The following is an 18,641-nucleotide window of genomic DNA, read 5'->3' on the forward strand; positions in this document are numbered from 1 at the left end:
CAGAATTTTACTCTAAGATGTCTTTCCAATTATCAGAACCATTCCAAAATATAATAGAAGTGATCACTCTATCAATGTAAGCATTCAAGGAAATGTTGTCTGGCCACCTGTCAGAGATGCTATGGGGTCAGGGGTGATTAAACGATCTTTGGTAGTTTTTATCTCCAAGAAGTTTATTTGCTCATCTAGCAACTTTAAAATCGGTTTGGACAAAGTCTAGCTGTTCCTAGATCTGACTGCAGCATCCTTAAGACATTCTCCTGAATGTGTCCTTTCTGTCAGTGTAATTTCTACCCCTATGGGATGTATACCTGACCCTAACTCATTGTTTCCAGCCTTCTAAATATGTGCTTTATGCACCCCTTCTCTTGCTGTAGTGGCTCTAACTTCCAGAGATTCAGATGTAATCTACATAAATATTGGAGCTGAGGGCTCTAAATTAAGCTAAAGCTTCCCAGTTTTCTTTAAAAACAGACGAGCATTATGAATACAGCCATAAAGCACAGTCATGAGTTATTCAACCAGAGGCAGCTATTTGATTGATAAATCAATTTGCAGGAATATATTAAATGATTAATGAATCTGTCATATCAACTAGGACACTTACTAATTATTTTCAAGGTTCCAACAAACGTGATGGCAATTAATTGCACCTGCTACAATCCACTTTATGCTTGGAGCTGACATGGAAGTTTAGCTTTCATTTTCACTGGTGAAAAGCCTTTTGTCCATTCTTGGGCCTTCTCCACACCTGCCAGATATAGGAAAACAATATTTGTGTGTGGCAGAATCCTACTTATTAAGGGCTATACATTTAAAGCCTTTGCAGTCTTCCCTACAAATGAAAGTAAGAGAAGTTTCGCAGGCCCTCTAAAGAAGAAAGTGGTGTACTTACAGATCCAATTTTCATCTGAGCATAGTACACTGTGGTTCCCCGAGGCAGGCCTTGATATCACAAAAGCAATTTCTGGCAGATTGGAAGGGCTATTCCCTTCTGGGTTTCCAGCATCTGACAGGAGATCAGAGTGGAGGTCCTCCTCTCAGGGGACTGGCAGCTCCATGAAGCAGATGGGACCTGACAGGCTATTTTCAAGAAACGGAGGCTCTGAAGCAAGAAGCAGGTATGCCTGACTGAGTAATGGGAGACTCCTCATTTAAACTGGGAGAGCCAGAGCCCAGTGATGGCAGTAGGCATTTATTCATGTCAGAGGAGCCTTGCCAGCTGTCCCAGAAACCTTGAGAATAATTCAGAGAGTGCTGAGCACCCGGGTCACAGAAATCATTAGGGTTTAACCCTATAAATGCCACCCACTCCCTGAAAATGCTGGGAAGAGGTAGATTTCGTTCCATTACCGCTTGTGGCAATTCCTCTCTGGAGCCCTCTAGAATACAGACATTTTCTCCATTTTCTCTTCTAGCCAGATCACACCGGTTATCCTCCCTAACTTGCAGCTGCTAAGAATGAAAATCAGCTGTGGAATCTCCCTTCATGCTCCACATCAAGGTGTGACCAAGCTTGAGAGATCTTGTGCCTTGCCATCCCAAACATGAGGCTTGACCACATATTAGGAGAACAGGGTCGCATGGGAGATACAGGTGAAAGGCTGCTCCAGGACCTCATTGTTCACGCTTCTTCTGACCTGCTATCTTCATGTCCCCTTCTCCTCTCCCCTCCCTGTGGGGCTAGAACTAGACTTAGCCTTGAGCTCTGCTCCGTGAGCCACTCTCCCCTGAGCCACTCTTCCCTGAGCCACTCTTCCCTGATCACTCTGTAAGCAGATCTAGGAAGAATCCATGCCCCTTCTGAAGCCAGGCTGGTTTCACACCATGGAACAGTCTCACCCAAAGCAGCCAGCAATATCACCAGGTGGGAGTCACTGAGGTGGACGAGCTGGGAGAATCAAGGGCCACGATGTACATTGCTAGCAGCTGCAGAAGACCACGGACCATCCCATCGATTCCTGCCCCCTGTCACTGCCTCTGCCCAGCTCCACAAAACTGCTACCTGATTTCTTCCTCTTCCTTTTCTTTAGACTCCTTCACTCTTCCTCTTCCTCCTCCACATACCCAAACCAAAGGGAAAATATAACATCTAGATTCTGGCTAAAGCAAATGCTCTAGTGCCATTTTTTGGCTAGAGTTAAGGAAATGTGGTTGTTAGGGGAGGCACAGGTGAAATCACTCCATTACACATTTTCACTCCAGAATAAGAACAATGTCTCAAAGTAAAGCCCTGTGTTTGGGCTGTTCTTTGGTACTTTCCTATCAGCTTGATAAAGCTTATTTTTGTTCTCTCTTTTCACAGCAATAGGCTCTGAACCCAGAGATTTAAAGTCTATTGGCAACAAGAGTTATTTATTAAAAGACACACAGAGAAGTTACATACAATGGTAAAAGAATTTGGAGACCTGTATAATTAAGACCTCATCTTGCTTTGTGACCAGGGTTCAAGGTTCAGAACATAATTTTTAGATAATAGACATTCCTCTCAGCTCTGTGCATGCCTACTGCACCCACCAACTATAGGAATTACAGGGTAGTTGCCACTTTAGCTTCTGAGGTTCCCAAACAAGTTTTTTATCTGCCCTCTATGGGAACACCCATGGAATCTGAAGAGGCCTTTATAAATAAACAAAGCAAGAGACATCTGTATCCAAGATGTGGCATGGAGAGCATAAAAACAGCCAGAGTCTGAGAATATCGGTTGAGATCAGAGTGATGAGATGGACCCTTAGGAAACATGCCCTTGCCCCACATCAGCTAAACACAGCAGCACAACAATCAACATGAGTTTCGTGACATCCTTTCTCTCCTTAGAAGCCTACAGTGGCTCCTAATATCACTTAGTTAAAGGCGAATTCAGCACACTATATAATCTCACCCCTTTTATCCCTCTAACCACTTTTTCTTGAACATGCCAAGAACACTCCAGTCTTAGGGCTTAGCACCTGCCCTTCCCGCTGACTAGAACCCTCTTCTCCTGATTAACCCCCATAGCTTTCTTTCTCACCTCTTGCTTTATTTTTCTCTGTTGCGCTTATGTCATCTAACATACTATATAGTTTACTAATTTTTCTTGTTTATAGTCATCTTCATACTATATAGTTTACTAATTTTTCTAGTCTATAGTCATCTTCCCTGCTAGGGGATAAGCTCCATGAGGGCAGGAAAATTGTGTCTGTTTTTGTTTTCTGCAGAATTCCCAATACCTAGAACAATGTCTAGCATATGGTAGACCTTCAATAAATACTTGTTGAAAGAGTCAATGAATGAATAAATGCCATCACTTATGTGTAGGTGTTTGTAAGCAAGTGTTCTTTTATAAAATCGTAGTGCAGACAATACTCCAATTAAAAAGATGACCCAGAACTACAGTACACACAACTAGCTTTGAGCCCCACCTTGACACTTTCTCATTATTTGTATAAGTGAACCTCATGTACAGTTACAATGGGATTTTGAAAAATTGGAGTTCTTATAATAATGTTCTATGATAAATTATGTAAAATTATTCTATAAATTGTAGCACTATTAAATGTTAATTACTCTCCTCTTCATAGGTGTCACTTTATATATGTAACATTTTCCCACTGTCTAAGACAGTTGGTGATACTCAATAAATACATGTGAAATATCAAATAAATTGCACAACAATTACTCCAGATAATTAAAAATTTCCCTTTGGAAGAACCCAGGTAGGTATCAATTGTTGAATCCCAGTGGCATTACTCAGTGTGATTCCTGGTCATATTCATTTGTGTTGAGTTCAAATAACTTTCTGTATAACTAAAAAACAAAATTTGTCCCCAAATAATTAGTTAGAATTATTATTCCAGAAAAAAGTATTAAAAGTTTTAAAAGTAATTCCAGAATGACAATAACAGTAATTATAACAATAATAAGCCTTAATATGTGTAGACATATTTTGAGAGTAAATAAAAACCATCCGTTTGTAATTATTTTGAAAGGAATAACACTAGTTCAGCCATTGTATTAAAAAACAAATCTCTCCAACTAAGATGACTGTAATTCCACCATTAAAGGCCTACTTTAATGAATGAATTGTGTGTTCTGAAGATTCATAAACTTGAGAGTTTAGCCCACTCTGGTTCTGCCCATTGATAGGTCACTATGCCTATTCTCCTGGATACTTTCCGTAAAACAAGAGAATAAAAGGGAGCAGAATAGTTGCTATTCTGGAGGAGGTGTTATCCCCAGGCATATTCAAAAGAAAACCCTGAGTTAAATGATTTTATCTCTAAGGGATCATCTAATTTACAGAACAAAATGAAGAAAAAGCATGAGGTCACTGTGATGTAACAACAGAGTCATTGCACATTGTCTTTTTTTAACATCTTACCAAGATATAATTCACATACTATGAAATTCACCAAAATAAAGGTTGAATTCAGTGATTTTTTTAGTATAATCTCAGTTGTGCAACCATCACAACAATCTAAGTTTAGAACATTTTTATTACTCTAAAGAGAAACCCTGTACCCATTCGCCATCTCTCCCCATCTCTCCCTTCTCCCATCCCCTGGCAACTACAAATCTTTCTTTATATATAGATTTCCCTATTCTGTTCTTTTCATCTGAGTGCAATCATACAACATGTTGTCTTTAGTGACTGGCTTCTTTTATTTAGCATAATATTTTCAAAGTTCATTCATGTCATAGCATGCATCAGTATTTCATTCATTTTTATTGCCAAACGCATTGCAGTGTATGAATGTGTCACATTTTGCTTATCTATTCACCAGTTGATGGTCAACTGGGTTACTCCCACTTTTTGTCTATTAGGAATAATGTGACTATGAACATTTGTGTACAACTTTTTGTTCATTGTCTTTTAATATTTCTTAGATTAATATTCCCCATAGAATTTCCTATGAAGAAATTCACAATCTTTGCAACTTCACAGTCTACACACAATCAAACCCCAGCCTCACCACACTTACTGTGTGATTATGCATCTGCTTAACTTCTCTGAGCCTCTGTTTTTTCATTTGCAACACGTGCTGGCAGAAAGTTAAGTGCTTGAAAGTGACGCTTATGCAGAATACTGAAATATCTTCCGAATCTTCTATCCTGTGTGCATCTTCACAGCTACCTTAGAGATGGCAGATTTGGAGTGCTTCCTTTCTAAGTCAATTTCAATACCTAAAAAATCCAGGTAAAATGTGAGTAATAAAAAAATAATGAACTACAATGCATAATATTTGTTAATAGAGAAAAAATTCAATTTAACATGTCAATTCTGTCAAATGAAGGTGACTGCCTAGTAAAGAAGACTTAAATAATACTTATGAGTTTAAATGTAATTTTTATTGAGTTTTTCTGTCTGCCAATTTATTGATATAAAAGAAAAAAGGAAAAATATTGGTATGATTTGTCATCTATCATTAGTCAAATAGACTGTTTTTTTCCATAATATTCTTAGGATAAATTGCTAATTTCCATTTTGTGGTAAAAATCCGTTTCTATGTAACAGTTCTGTCCCAACCTATTCCATAAAATTGAGATTTACCATAGTCAAGTGCTGACACTGGTTCAAACTTTAATAGTAGAATATATAGGGAATGTTTCTTTTTTTTTTTCTGACTATGGTACATTAAGTCCCCAGAGGGGGCAAATGTTTAGCAACATGTTGCTTATCACTATATGACTATATAGGACTCTAATTCAGAAATCTCTTTTGCAATCAGCAATGACTTCTTCCTGAATTGCACTTACCAGGCAGTCATTAGCAAATTCTATACCTTTAGAAACATTCTGTAGACAAATATCAAATAGTTTTCTTTATTTATGGTCTGCTTTGCTAGCATAGAAACAGTCCCAAAGGAAGGAGTTTTTTTTCTTTTGTTTTGTTTTATTTTACTTTCCCAAAGACATCTTTCTTTTATTCTCTCCTGTACCCTAAACAGCTTTCTTCTCCTAGAAAGTAAATACCATGGCTGACCTATGAGCCAGATACTTCTGTTCATTAAACTGATCCTGCTAATAAAAAAAAAATAGGAAAGTTTGTGTGCACAGGCGTAGTATTAATGGTATGACTTATTTCTGCTTGTTCATATTGTAATGGAATTTTTCTCCTATGGTTCATTCATCACTTTAAAAAATTAAGCCAATTTAGAAATATAATTTGAATGTATAATTGAATTTGTCAGTTGATTTTAGCCTTTACAAGTTAATCAAATAGCAGAGACTCAAGGAAGTTTCTCACACATGCTCCCTTTTATGGGCAGCCAATCATTCCCCAAAGAGAATGTCAGATTCTTTCAGGAATTTTTGCTGATTAGATCCTCATTCTTTCTTTAGAGGACTGAATCTTTTTTTTTCCTAGCAATCAAGATTCCTGCTATCAGTCAAACTGAAAGGAATAAAATGGCATAATTTTAGCTAAAATATTAGAAATGACAAATAAGTGAAATATGTTAACTGGAGTGGAAAAGAAATGTGTAATTAAGCAACACAAAGACCATATGTCAGACACTTCTACAGTCATAGATGGGAAGAGAGTGTAGACTTCTTGCAAAGACCCACATAGCTGTCAAGAAACTTCAGTCCTCTTTAGGATTCACTAGACTTATTGGGGATATCTCACCTTCACCCGCAATTGACAAGTTAGTTGTTGTTTTTATTTTTGCTGGGTATTAGGATGCTCGACTAATTAATTTTAACATGTGGTAAATTAAGTAGAGTAAATTATAATGGGAAAAAGATATTTGCACGATTTAAATGATTTAAACACACACAAAAATAGGCTTATTTGACATGTTGAAAATCTGAATTGCTACCTTTCAAATATTACTCGGTCCTGTTTCCAGCATGTTTTGAAATTTTTCATGGAAATCTGTGTCATACTTAAAATGACATTTATTTCTCTATGTTCTAATGGTGCTGAAGCATAGAGCCCTATTTGGATATTCTCTATCTAAAATAGACTGGAGATTCAGATAGCCACATGGGTGTTGCAAACCTGCATTGTGGGACTGGGCGACACCTCAGTCCCAGTGACCACATCTGCAGAGCCCAGAGGATCCCAGGAGCCAGGTGGTTCCATTTGGTGAAAAGAATGGGAGAATCTACAGGATTCAGTATGAGAATATTTCTAAACTCTGAAGAAGACATAATTAAATCTAGGTCCCAGTATTAAAATCAGTCTTCCTTATCCTCAGCAGTATGGTGGGATTGTCAAGATTATTATATTTCGAAATACTAGTTGCCATTTTAGTCATAGAATCAATGTGATAACCCATTTCATAGGGGCGTGCAGTACAAAAACAGTGATGTGAACCTCTTTTACGTTTAGCATTTCTGAAAACTTCCAACAAAGCGTTCAGTGTTTCAGGGCTAGCATAATTCCAGCCAGATGAGGACTTTTAACCATGATACTGACATGGCTTAGAAATATGAAAAGTTACAGTCCATCAGACATTACAACAAATTCACTTTCTGATGCAGAGTGTACACTGAAGGATTCAAGATACTGAGAACCCACTGGGTGCCAAGTTTTACTTGTGAATTACAAACATATGTAATATATTTTATGTAATATTTAAATGGCTTGCATTGTCAACATTTCTCCATTGAGTTCTTTCCTTCAGTTTAGAGTCTTTTTCAAGTCATTCCAAGAAGACTTTTTATCTTTGTCCACCTTTAAACTGCCACCCACCCCCGCTTCCTTTCACAGCCAGTGTTTTTTGAGAACAGTGGCAATGGCCTGTTCACTCATAAGTGCCTCAATGTACTGTCACCAATGGCCCCAGCAGCAGCTATTTTTTTAATTGTAGTAAAATATACATAGCATAAAATTTACCTTTTTATCTATTTTTAAGTATACATCAGTAGTATTAAGTAGTATTAAGTACATTCACAATGTTACGCAACCAATCTCCAGAACTTTTTTTGTCTGTAAAACTGAAATTCTATGCCCATAAAATAACAGCTCTTCATTATGACCTCTCCCCAGCCCCTGGCAGCCACCATTCTACTTTCTCCTCTATGACTTTGACTACTCAAGGTACCTAATATGAGTGGAATCAGACAGTACTTATCTTTTTGTGACTGGCTTACTTCACTTAGCAAAATGTTTTCAGGTTTATCAATGTTGTAGCATGTGTCAGAATTTTCTTTCTTTTTAAGGTTGAATAATGTTCCATTGTATAACAGAAATTCTTTATCCATTCATCTGTTGATAGACACTTGAGTTGCTTTCACCTTTTGGCTATTGTGAATGATGCTTCTATGAACATGGGTTCAAAAATATCTCTTCAAGACTACTTTGAGTTCTTCTGGGTATATATCCAAAAGTGGAATTGCTAGATGATACAGCATTTTATTTTTAATAGTTTAAGGCAGCAGTCCTCAAACTTTTTGGCAACAGGGACCAGTTTTGTGGAAGACAATTTTTCCACAGATGGGACAGACCTGGGGTAAGGGAAAGAATGGCGGGGAATAGTTTGAGGATGCAACTGTTCCACCTTGGATCAGCAGGCATTAGAGTCTCATAAGGAGCACGCAACCTAGATCACGTACATTGCAGTTCACTATAGGGTCTGTGCTCCTATGAGAACCTAATCCTGCCACTGATCCGACAGGAGGCAGAGCTCAGATCGCAATGTAATGCTCCCTTGCCTGCTGCTCCCCTCCTCCTCTGAGGCCCAGTTCCTAACAGGCCGCAGACTAGTTCCATGGGGAAAGGGGGACCCCTGGCTTAAGGAACTGCTATACTGTTTTCCATAGCTACCACCCCATTTTACATTCCTGCAAACAGGGCACAAGGGTCTCAATTTCTCCACATCTTTGTCAACACATTACTTTCTGTTTTTTTACAGTAACCATCCTAAAAAATGTGAAGCAGCAGCTCATTTTTAGATCTACCATTTTAGAGTCTTTCAAGGTATGGTTTGCAGATATGCCTTAGAGTCACTTCAAAAACACATGAGGAACATCTAGATTCCTGAATCCAAAGCTCTAGGAATGGGCCTCACAATATGTTAACAGGTGCCTGAGATGTTGTTTTCAATGACTTTTGATACACAGCCTACCATATTGGATGGATATGATGTGAAAGTACCTCAAGATAAGAAAGAAAATTTGCAGAGAATCATACAGATACCATATAGAATAGAATAGTTGATATAATTGTCATTTTGCATGTGAATATATAAACTAAGATTATGTAGAAACAACTGGCAACTGGTTACCTCTAGATGTATAATTTTGCAAATGTAACTAAGTCCCAAGCCACACAGTGGCAGTTTACATCATGGTGCTCAATGTTACCATTATCATCACTGAATTGACGGGAAACTATAAGCACTTTCACTGTGTTCAATGGGAGGGGTGAGTATCACATATATAATGATATCTGCCTCACTGCTGCACTGGCAAATATTTTTATCTATTTCCCTTCTTTTAAGCAGTAAAAGTCAGAGTTGGCATTTCAGTTATTTTATGATTATTTGAGGCTTTTAGATTGACTACCGTGCTAGGCACTGTTTATTTTCTGCAGGGTAGACAGTGCCTTAGACCTTAGCTATTTGGGAAGGTTCCAGTTTATTATGAGAGAAGACCTTAGGGACCAAAATGAAATTGTGTCCAAAATGACAGCGGATAGGAACATCAACTGAACAGGAAGATAATCAGTTTTTACTGTAAGTAAGAAACAAGTTAATTTCTTGTAAATTTGTTGGAGTTCATTGTAGATTCTGGATATTAGCCCTTTGTCAGATGAGTAGGTTGCGAAAATTTTCTCCCATTTTGTAGGTTGCCTGTTCACTCTGATGGTAGTTTCTTTTGCTGTGCAGAAGCTCTTGAGTTTAATTAGATCCCATTTGTCAATTTTGGCTTTTGTTGCCATTGCTTTTGGTGTTTTAGACATGAAGTCCTTGCCCATGCCTATGTCCTGAATGGTAATGCCTAGATTTTCTTCTAGGGTTTTTATGGTTTTAGGTCTAACATTTAAGTCTTTAATCCATCTTGAATTGATTTTTGTATAAGGTGTAAGGAAGGGATCCAGTTTCAGCTTTCTACATATGGCTAGCCAGTTTTCCCAGCACCATTTATTAAATAGGGAATCCTTTCCCCATCAAAAAGTGGGCAAAGGACATGAACAGACACTTCTCAAAAGAAGACATTGATGCAGCCAAAAAACACATGAAAAAATGCTCACCATCACTGGCTATCAGAGAAATGCAAATCAAAACCACAATGAGATACCATCTCACACCAGGTAGAATGGCAATCATTAAAAAGTCAGGAAACAACAGGTGCTGGAGAGGATGTGGAGAAATAGGAGCACTTTTACACTGTTGGTGGGACTGTAAACTAGTTCAACCATTGTGGAAGTCAGTGTGGCGATTCCTCAGGGATCTAGAACTAGAAATTCCATTCGACCCAGCCATCCCATTACTGGGTATATACCCAAAGGACTATAAATCATGCTGCTATAAAGACACATGCACACGTATGTTTATTGCGGCATTATTCACAATAGCAAAGACTTGGAACCAACCCAAATGTCCAACAATGATAGACTGGATTAAGAAAATGTGGCACATATACACCATGGAATACTATGCAGCCATAAAAAATGATGAGTTCACGTCCTTTGTAGGGACATGGATGAAATTGGAAATCATCATTCTCAGTAAACTATCGCAAGAACAAAAAACCAAACACCGCATATTCTCACTCATAGGTGGGAATTGAACAATGAGAACACATGGACACAGGAAGGGGAACATCACACTCTGGGGACTGCTGTGGGGTGGGGGGAGGGGGGAGGGATAGCATTGGGAGATATACCTAATGCTAGATGACGAGTTGGTGGGTGCAGCGCACCAGCATGGCACATGTATACATATGTAACTTACCTGCACATTGTGCACATGTACCATAAAACCTAAAGTATAATAATAATAATAATAATAATAAAAGAAAAAAAATGTAAAAAAAAAAAAAGAAACAAGTTAAAAGGTGCTTAATGTCAAGATTTGAATTAGGAAGCTTTAGCTTACGCCAAAGAATTTTTAAAATTTTAAACTACTTGTGCTGATTTTGCTTCAGCAAAACTAGATTTATAAAATCATGTATAAGCAGACTTTTACTTCCAAAATGCTGGGCATCTTTCCAATCCTACTCTTTAGATTTTGTGTTTCTATAGTTCTGTGCTGGTATTTTTATGCTTCTGAAACCCTGTCTGCTTTCAGCAATTAATAAAAATATTATGGGTTTTGATTTGCATCACTGCAGCATATGAACTAAATTACTTTGCATCTGCAGGTTTAAAGCAGAATAAAACTCTTTGTGATAAAGTTTCATAATGTTCAGATATAAGTCACTGAACCATGGAATCCAATGAGCCAACACCAAGGCAGCAAGGAAGAGTGGCTGCCTTTTGTTCCAGTTTATATCATTCCAGCTAAACTGTCTGCCATTCTAGAGAGTTTTAAACACTGAGCCCCTACGTTGCTTTTAAAATATAATGAGTAATTTCCTGACCAAAAGCAACCACTGAGACAAACCAGAGCACAGCACAAGATGGCACCCCAACTTGTCCATCATGGCTTAACCATGGTAGGTGCCAAGTCAATGCAGAAAAGTTTGCTCTCACAGCGTATTTAAAGAATAGCTATTATAAGTTGTTATATCTTCACTAGAATATATATCTTATTCACCATTCAGTGCTTCCACCCAAGGGTAAAATTAAAGTGATTTCTCCTACTACAGATTATTCTGGGTGACCTGCCAGCCTTCATTGCTTCTTCCCTTTGTTCTAGTACAGTCCACTGCAGTACAACTCACACAGGTAAGATACTCATCTAGTTTTCACTATAGTGTAAAGGAGCACATAGATAATTTACTAGAATAAAGGATAGAATGAGTTTTAGTGACATAACGACTTCAACATTGTTTCAAAGATAGGGAATAGTTTATTAATAATATAAGAATTAAGGATGAGGATTATGTTTCATTAATATGTACAACTCTTCAGTCTTTAGCACAGTTTATTACATGTAAAAAGACTCAAACTCTAAATGCATAAATGAATTAAGCCCAGTTTTTTGGGTTAGTTCCATCCAGGTTTAAATATTTCCGTTTGGCCCATGAATATGTTCACACACCTTGGTCTTAGTTTTCTTTTTCTTCTGGATAATTTACCCTAAATTCTTCTAGTTCCAAGTTGAGTTGATCCCTTTTAATCACTATTTTATCCTCTTAAGGTCGAAGGATCTCGTAAAATTACAATGATTTCATGTGTATCGCTTTCAACAACTCTGCTAAGTTTACCTAGTGTCTACTAGAGAATTCTGACTTACCCCTTTCTTCCTTCTTCATCCTTTGACTTAGACCCCTTGCTGGTATCAGCATTTATTTTCAAATGAACCATCTTGTTAAGTAGCTGCTTTGAATTACCTAGAATGTCTTCTCACTTCTCATGCCCTCTATCACACATACCCCACTCTTAAGTTACAATTTAGATACTAGAAAACTGGCTTTACTTTTGGCCATTTTTTTGAAATGGGGTCTCGTTTGTCATGTAAGCTGGAGTGCAGTGCCATGATCATAGCTCATTACAGCCTCAAACTCCTGGGTTCAAGCAATCCTCCCACCTTGGCCTCCCAAAGCACTGAGATTATAGATGTGAGCCATGGCACCCAGCCCCTTATGCTATTTTTAAGTCTTCGAGTTATTTGGGCCTCATCATCCTGGAATATTCCTAAGCCCTGTTCTATTTTTAAAACTAAAGATCTTTTAGAGAAAGAATCTTTAGTTTTTCCTGTCTTCCCCTGAATATTATATGCCAAGTTGTTTTTCCTTTATTACCCAAACTCGGCCATTACATTTCCTTTAAAGCAAGAGTATTCCAAATGATACAATGGGGTAATATTCTGAAAGTGCGATCAGTTGTTTAAACTCCAGAACAATATTCCACATAAAAATGAATGTGGAAGCTTCATGAAAATAGAGACTTATTTTATACACTTTATCATAGCTATTGCTACTCATCTGCTCACTTTTCTTCTAAGAAGCTATCTTGAACTATTATTCTGTCTCTACATAACAATCTAAATATTAATAGGCAGTGTCTATAAACTATTAGTAGTGTCTACATAACAGTATCTATAAAGTCCCAGTTAAATGTCCATGTGAAAATGAACACATAGTAAATGCTAAATTAATATTGTTTTTAGAATGAATATAATAAATAGATCTCAGGCAAGACTCTAAAAGCCTACTTTACTTAGCCTTCATGTGAATGAAATATCATTCTAATAGTGCAGTATCATATGACCTTACCTCCATTTATTAAAGAATTTCTCATGCAAATTCCATAAAACTTTAAAATAGAGATGAGAAAAAAAAAATCATCTTTGCCTGCTAGGACTTCATCAGAAAGAGGCTCCATCTTCTCCAGCCCTTCCTTTACCTTTTGAATGGGAATAGCCTTCTTCAATTCTAGTTTATTTCTGGGGATTGCAAATAAGAAGAGACCATTTGTACATATTAGGTGCCATAGAAAAGAGTAAGGAATAGAGATACAGGCTCTTATGGAAGCTGAGGAATAGGACAGGGTTTGGTGAAATCCCAGGGAAGTTAGCAAAGGCTAAGGCTAAGAGGTGAATAAGGACAGAAGTTAGGTCACAGTGATGGCATGAAACCTGTGATGATTCCATTAATAAATGGTCACTATACGCCAAGTACTGTGGTAAACATTAGCTCATTTAATCTTTACAAGAACCTAGCTAGGTTTATATCATTACTCCCCATTTTGTAGAGAGATTCAATAATTTACTTTTTCTTTGGTTACACTCTTAAAAAAATAGTAACTCAAATGAGTACAAATAGAACTGGAGAAATCTGAATAAGAATGTATGGATGGTGATATCCTGGTTGTGATATTTTAGGACTGTTTTGCAATGTTACCTTTGGGAGAAACTGTATAGAGTATACCCTCAATTTTTAAGAATTCTTTATATTGTGAATATTCTTAGAAAACTAAACATAATTTTACTTTATGTTCTAGTAATCATTCTACTAGATATTAACCCAGCTGATTTGAAAGCTTATATCCATATAAAAATCTTCTCACTAATGTTTATGTATGTCTTGTTCTTAATTGCCAAAAATTGGAAGTAACCAAGATGTTCTTGAGTAGGTGAATGGATAAATAAACCATGATACATCTATAAAAAGAAATATTATTTAACAATACAAGGAAATGAACAAAAAAAATGGATGGACCTGAAGGGCATATGTTAACTGAAAGAAGTCAGTCAGAAATGTTCCTAGACTTTATGATTAAATTTATGTGGTATTCTGAACAAACCAAAACTATAGCAATAGTAAAATATCAGTGGTTATCAGGAGTGAGGGGTGAGGAGAGGAAGGTTGAATAGGGAAATTAAAGGGGATGTTTTAGGGTGGTGAAACTATTCTGTATAATACTATGATGGTGGATACATGAAATTATGCATTTATCAAAATCCACAGAATATTACAGTATAAAGAGTAAGCCTTAATGTATGAATTTTTTAATAATATCATTTAGGAGGTTGGAAGAGCCCAGTAAATAATGCAGACTGTGACAAGAGAATCTAACTGTATTATAGATGTATGAAACAACTTAACTAAAGAGGATGATCAGAAAACGTTCTGACATAAGCAATTTTGGAAATGAGTAGTCTGTAAGACTAAAGGAAAAAAACTGTACATAAGCACTGTACTCTAGTTGATAAGTATTGTTCCATGTTAGCAATGTTAGCAATTCTGATACTGCTATACAACTGTACTGGAATTGAACAATTAAGTAAATAGATGGAGAATGCTAAAAGCCCAATTTTTTCACTGTTTTAGTGGGAGGTTGAAGATAAGAAGAGAAGGCTAGAATGATCCATGGGGTAATGGATTAGAATTGGTGACATTAGTGTGAGTTCACATTTAGCTGAATATAGATGCATATAGTTACATATGTAAACATATATATTTACATAGAAATATACACATGTATAAGCACACATGTATATATGTGTATATAGATGCATACATACATGTATCCATAGGTTAGTATGCACGCACATATTTTCTTGCACTGTCAATTGACAGGGCCTAAAACAATGACACCTCAGTAGCAATGGGCACATCTAACACCCAGCTTTTGGTTTCTAACACCACTCTTCAATAAGAGTCATCCTGGAAAAATAACTCATTCTAGGACTAGAGCAGGAAATATATAAGATCAGCTGGGAGTATCTTATAATACCAGAAAATGAGGACACACACACACGCACACACACACACACACACACAATGATGGGGGTATGTCAAAACAAAAACAAACTGAAAAACAGGAGCTGACTGAAAGAGCCTTATTGGCCAAAGTTTAAATCATATGTTCAAGAAAATAAGTAAGTATTGGATTATAACCCTTATTATTCATATCCAACGAGTATGTAAACTCTATTTATAAAAATCTCTTAAATCTTGACCCTATTTGCTGTTATCTCTGCTGGGCTTTTAATTATCTCCCTCTAAATTATTATCATGGCCTCAGGACTGGGATCTTGCCTTCAGCCTTATCTACAGTTCACTGTATTTTGCAAAGTGACCCAGAGTCATCTTTTTAAGTGTAGTTCTCACCATGTTTCTCCTTTGCTTAAAATCTTTAAATGGTCCCTTACTACCTAAATTCTTTATCATTACCCTTCAAAATTTGATCCCAGATTACCTTGTTGGTGAATTCCACAATCTCCCTGACAGAGCCCAGAAATCCTATAAGCCAGGACAAAAAAGACTAACACTGGAGAACTTCCAGAAGGTACCTCCTAAGAAACCTTAGGAGGTTTCTTAACTGACAGACACTCCAAGAGTAGGTAGTGGAAAGAAAAGAGGGTTGGTGGAATGTTAAGCAAATTAGTAACAGGCAAACAATAAACTTTACCTAGTTCAAGGCACAGAGTAAATGGGTAACATTCCATAAATGTTTATTGAACAGAACTGAAGTGGATCCAAAATGGCAGATAATGGATAAAAGGCCATTACAGCTTTTGACCCAGTACCTGGAAAAAATCATAATAATGTACTTTACATATAGCATGTGCTTAATACATTTTTCCTTGAAGTTCTTTTAGACTTTTGAAAATACTTCATATGGTGTATTTAAAATATCTGCAAAGTTTCCTTCATCCTTATTCTTCTTGCCTTCTCTAGGGCTCTAAAAAGGTTAAATGTCATCAACATTATAGTACAGATTTCAATGGTCCACACTCACTGTTTTTTGATTTGTGAAATGTTGAAAAATATGAGAAAAAAATGTAAAAATGAAGAATTAACACTAAAATCTGAATTCCCTTAAAAATGGTAAGATTTATGACTCAGGAATTTCATTTCTGCACAACATTCAGTGAGAACAGAGTGGCACTTGCAGCTGCCCAGATCTACTCTCTCACCTCTGTAGGCTTCTCAGTTTGAGTTAAACAGACTTTTATTTGAATCTTGGCTCTGCCAAGGTGGGTATATTATATAAATTCTCTCTACCCCAGTATTTTCAACTATAAAGTAGAGATAATCATCATCAATAAGTTTAGTATGAAGAATAAATGAAAAAAACTGCAGAGATTTTGAGCTCAGAATAATCACTTTATAAATTTTATTTGTTGAAAAATTATGCTTTTGTTATCAAGTACAGAGTTAAAAAAATAAAAGTAGTGGTAGATTGGGAGAAACAAATATAGACATATCTTGTTTTATTGGGCTTTACTCTATTGGGCTTTACGGTAATTTTGGTTTCTGCAAATTGATGGTTTGTGGCAACTCTGAGTGGAGCAAGGCTATCAGCACAATTTTTCCCATAGCATATGCTCACTTCATGTCTCTGTGTCACATTTGGGTAGTTCTCACAATATTTCCAACTATTTCATTGTTATCGTATCTGTTATGGTGATCTGTGATCAGTCATCTTTGATGTTTTGGGGGTGCCACAATTCACATCCATATAAGATGGAGAACTTAATCAATAATGTTATATGTGTTCCAACTGCTCAATTCACTGGCCATTCTCCTATCTCTCTCCCTTTCTTCCGGCCTCCCTATTCTTTCATACACAACAATATTGAAATTAGGCCAATTAGTAACCCTACAATGGCCTCTAAGTATTCAAGTGAAAGGTAGAGCCAAATGTCTCTCACTTTAAATCAAAAGCTAGAAATGATTCAGCTTAGTGGAGGAAGAAGGCATGTCAAAAGTCAAAACAGGATGAAAGCTAAGCCTCTTGCCCTAAACAATTAGCCAAGTTGTCAATGCAAAGGAAAAGTTCTTGCAGGAAACTAAAAATGCTACTCCAATAAACATATAAATGATAAGAAAGAGAAACATCCTTATTGCAGATATTGAGTGGTCTGGATAGATCAAAACAGCCACAAAATTCCCCAAAGCCAAAGCATAATCTAAAGCAAGGACCTAACTCTCTTCACTTGTATGAAGGCTGAGAGAGGTGAGGAAGCTGCAGAAGAAAAATTGGAAACCAGCAGAAGTTAGTTCATGAGGTTTAAGGCAAGAAGCCATCTCTATAACATGAAAGTGTAAAATGAAGCGGTAAGTGCTGATATAGAAGCTGCAGCCAGTGATCCAGAAGATCTAGCTAAGATCATTGATGAAGGTGGCTACCCTAAACAACAGATTTTTTAATTAGATACAACAGCTTTATATTAGAATAAGATGCCAAATATAACTTCCATAGCTAGACAGAAGTCAATGCCTGGCTTCAAAACTTCAAAGGATAGGCTGACTCTCCTGTTAGAGGCTAATGCAGCTGGTAACTTCAAGTTGAAGCCAAGACTCATTTACCATTGCAAAAGTCCTAAGGACCTCAAGAATCATGCTAAATCTGCTCTGCCTGTGCTCTATAAATGCAACAACAAAGCCTGAATGATAGCATCTGTTTACAGCACAGTTTACTGAATATTTTAAGCCCACTATTGTGACTTACTGCTCAGAAAAAAGGATTCCTTTCAAAATATTTCTGCTCATTTACAAGGTTCCTAGTAACCCAAGAGCTCTGAGGGAGATGTTAATGGAAATTAATGTTGTTTTTATGCCTGTTAACACGACAACCGTTCTGCAGCCCATGGATCAAGGAGTAATTCAACTTTCAACTCTTATTATTTTTAAAAAGTACATTTTATGACTTGTAGATTACATAGATAATAATTTATCTGAAGGATTTAGGCGAAGTAAATTGAAAACCTTCTGCAAATGAAGATTTTCCTTTTTCTTCTAGTGCCATTAAGAACATTCAGGATTCATGAGAGGAGGTCAAAGTTTCAACATTAATAGAAGTTTGGAAGAAGTTGATTCCAACCCTCATGGATGAATTTGAGGGGTTCAAGGCTTTAGTCATTAATATGGCTTGGCTGCGTAGCCACCCAAATCTCATCTTGAATTGTAGTTCTCATAATCCCCATGTGTCATGGGAAGGATACGGTGGGAGATAATTGAATGACAAGGATGGTTACCCCCATGCTGCTGTTCTTGTGATAAGTCAATGAGTTCTCACAAGATTTGATGGTTTTAAAAGGGGCTTTTCCCCCTTTTGCTTGGCACTTCTCCTTGCTGCCACCATGTGAAGAGGG

General features: G+C 36.9%; 1 protein-coding gene across 3 annotated transcripts in view; it reads left to right on the top strand.

Moving 5' to 3' along the window:
- The window catches only part of NKAIN2 (sodium/potassium transporting ATPase interacting 2), a 1,031,975-nt gene that overhangs the window by 924,049 nt on the left and 89,285 nt on the right, over positions 1 to 18,641 (top strand). The gene's annotated exons all lie outside the window — the stretch shown is intronic.

Source organism: Pongo abelii, chromosome 5 (genome assembly GCF_028885655.2).
Source record: "Pongo abelii isolate AG06213 chromosome 5, NHGRI_mPonAbe1-v2.0_pri, whole genome shotgun sequence".
NCBI lineage: Eukaryota > Metazoa > Chordata > Mammalia > Primates > Hominidae > Pongo > Pongo abelii.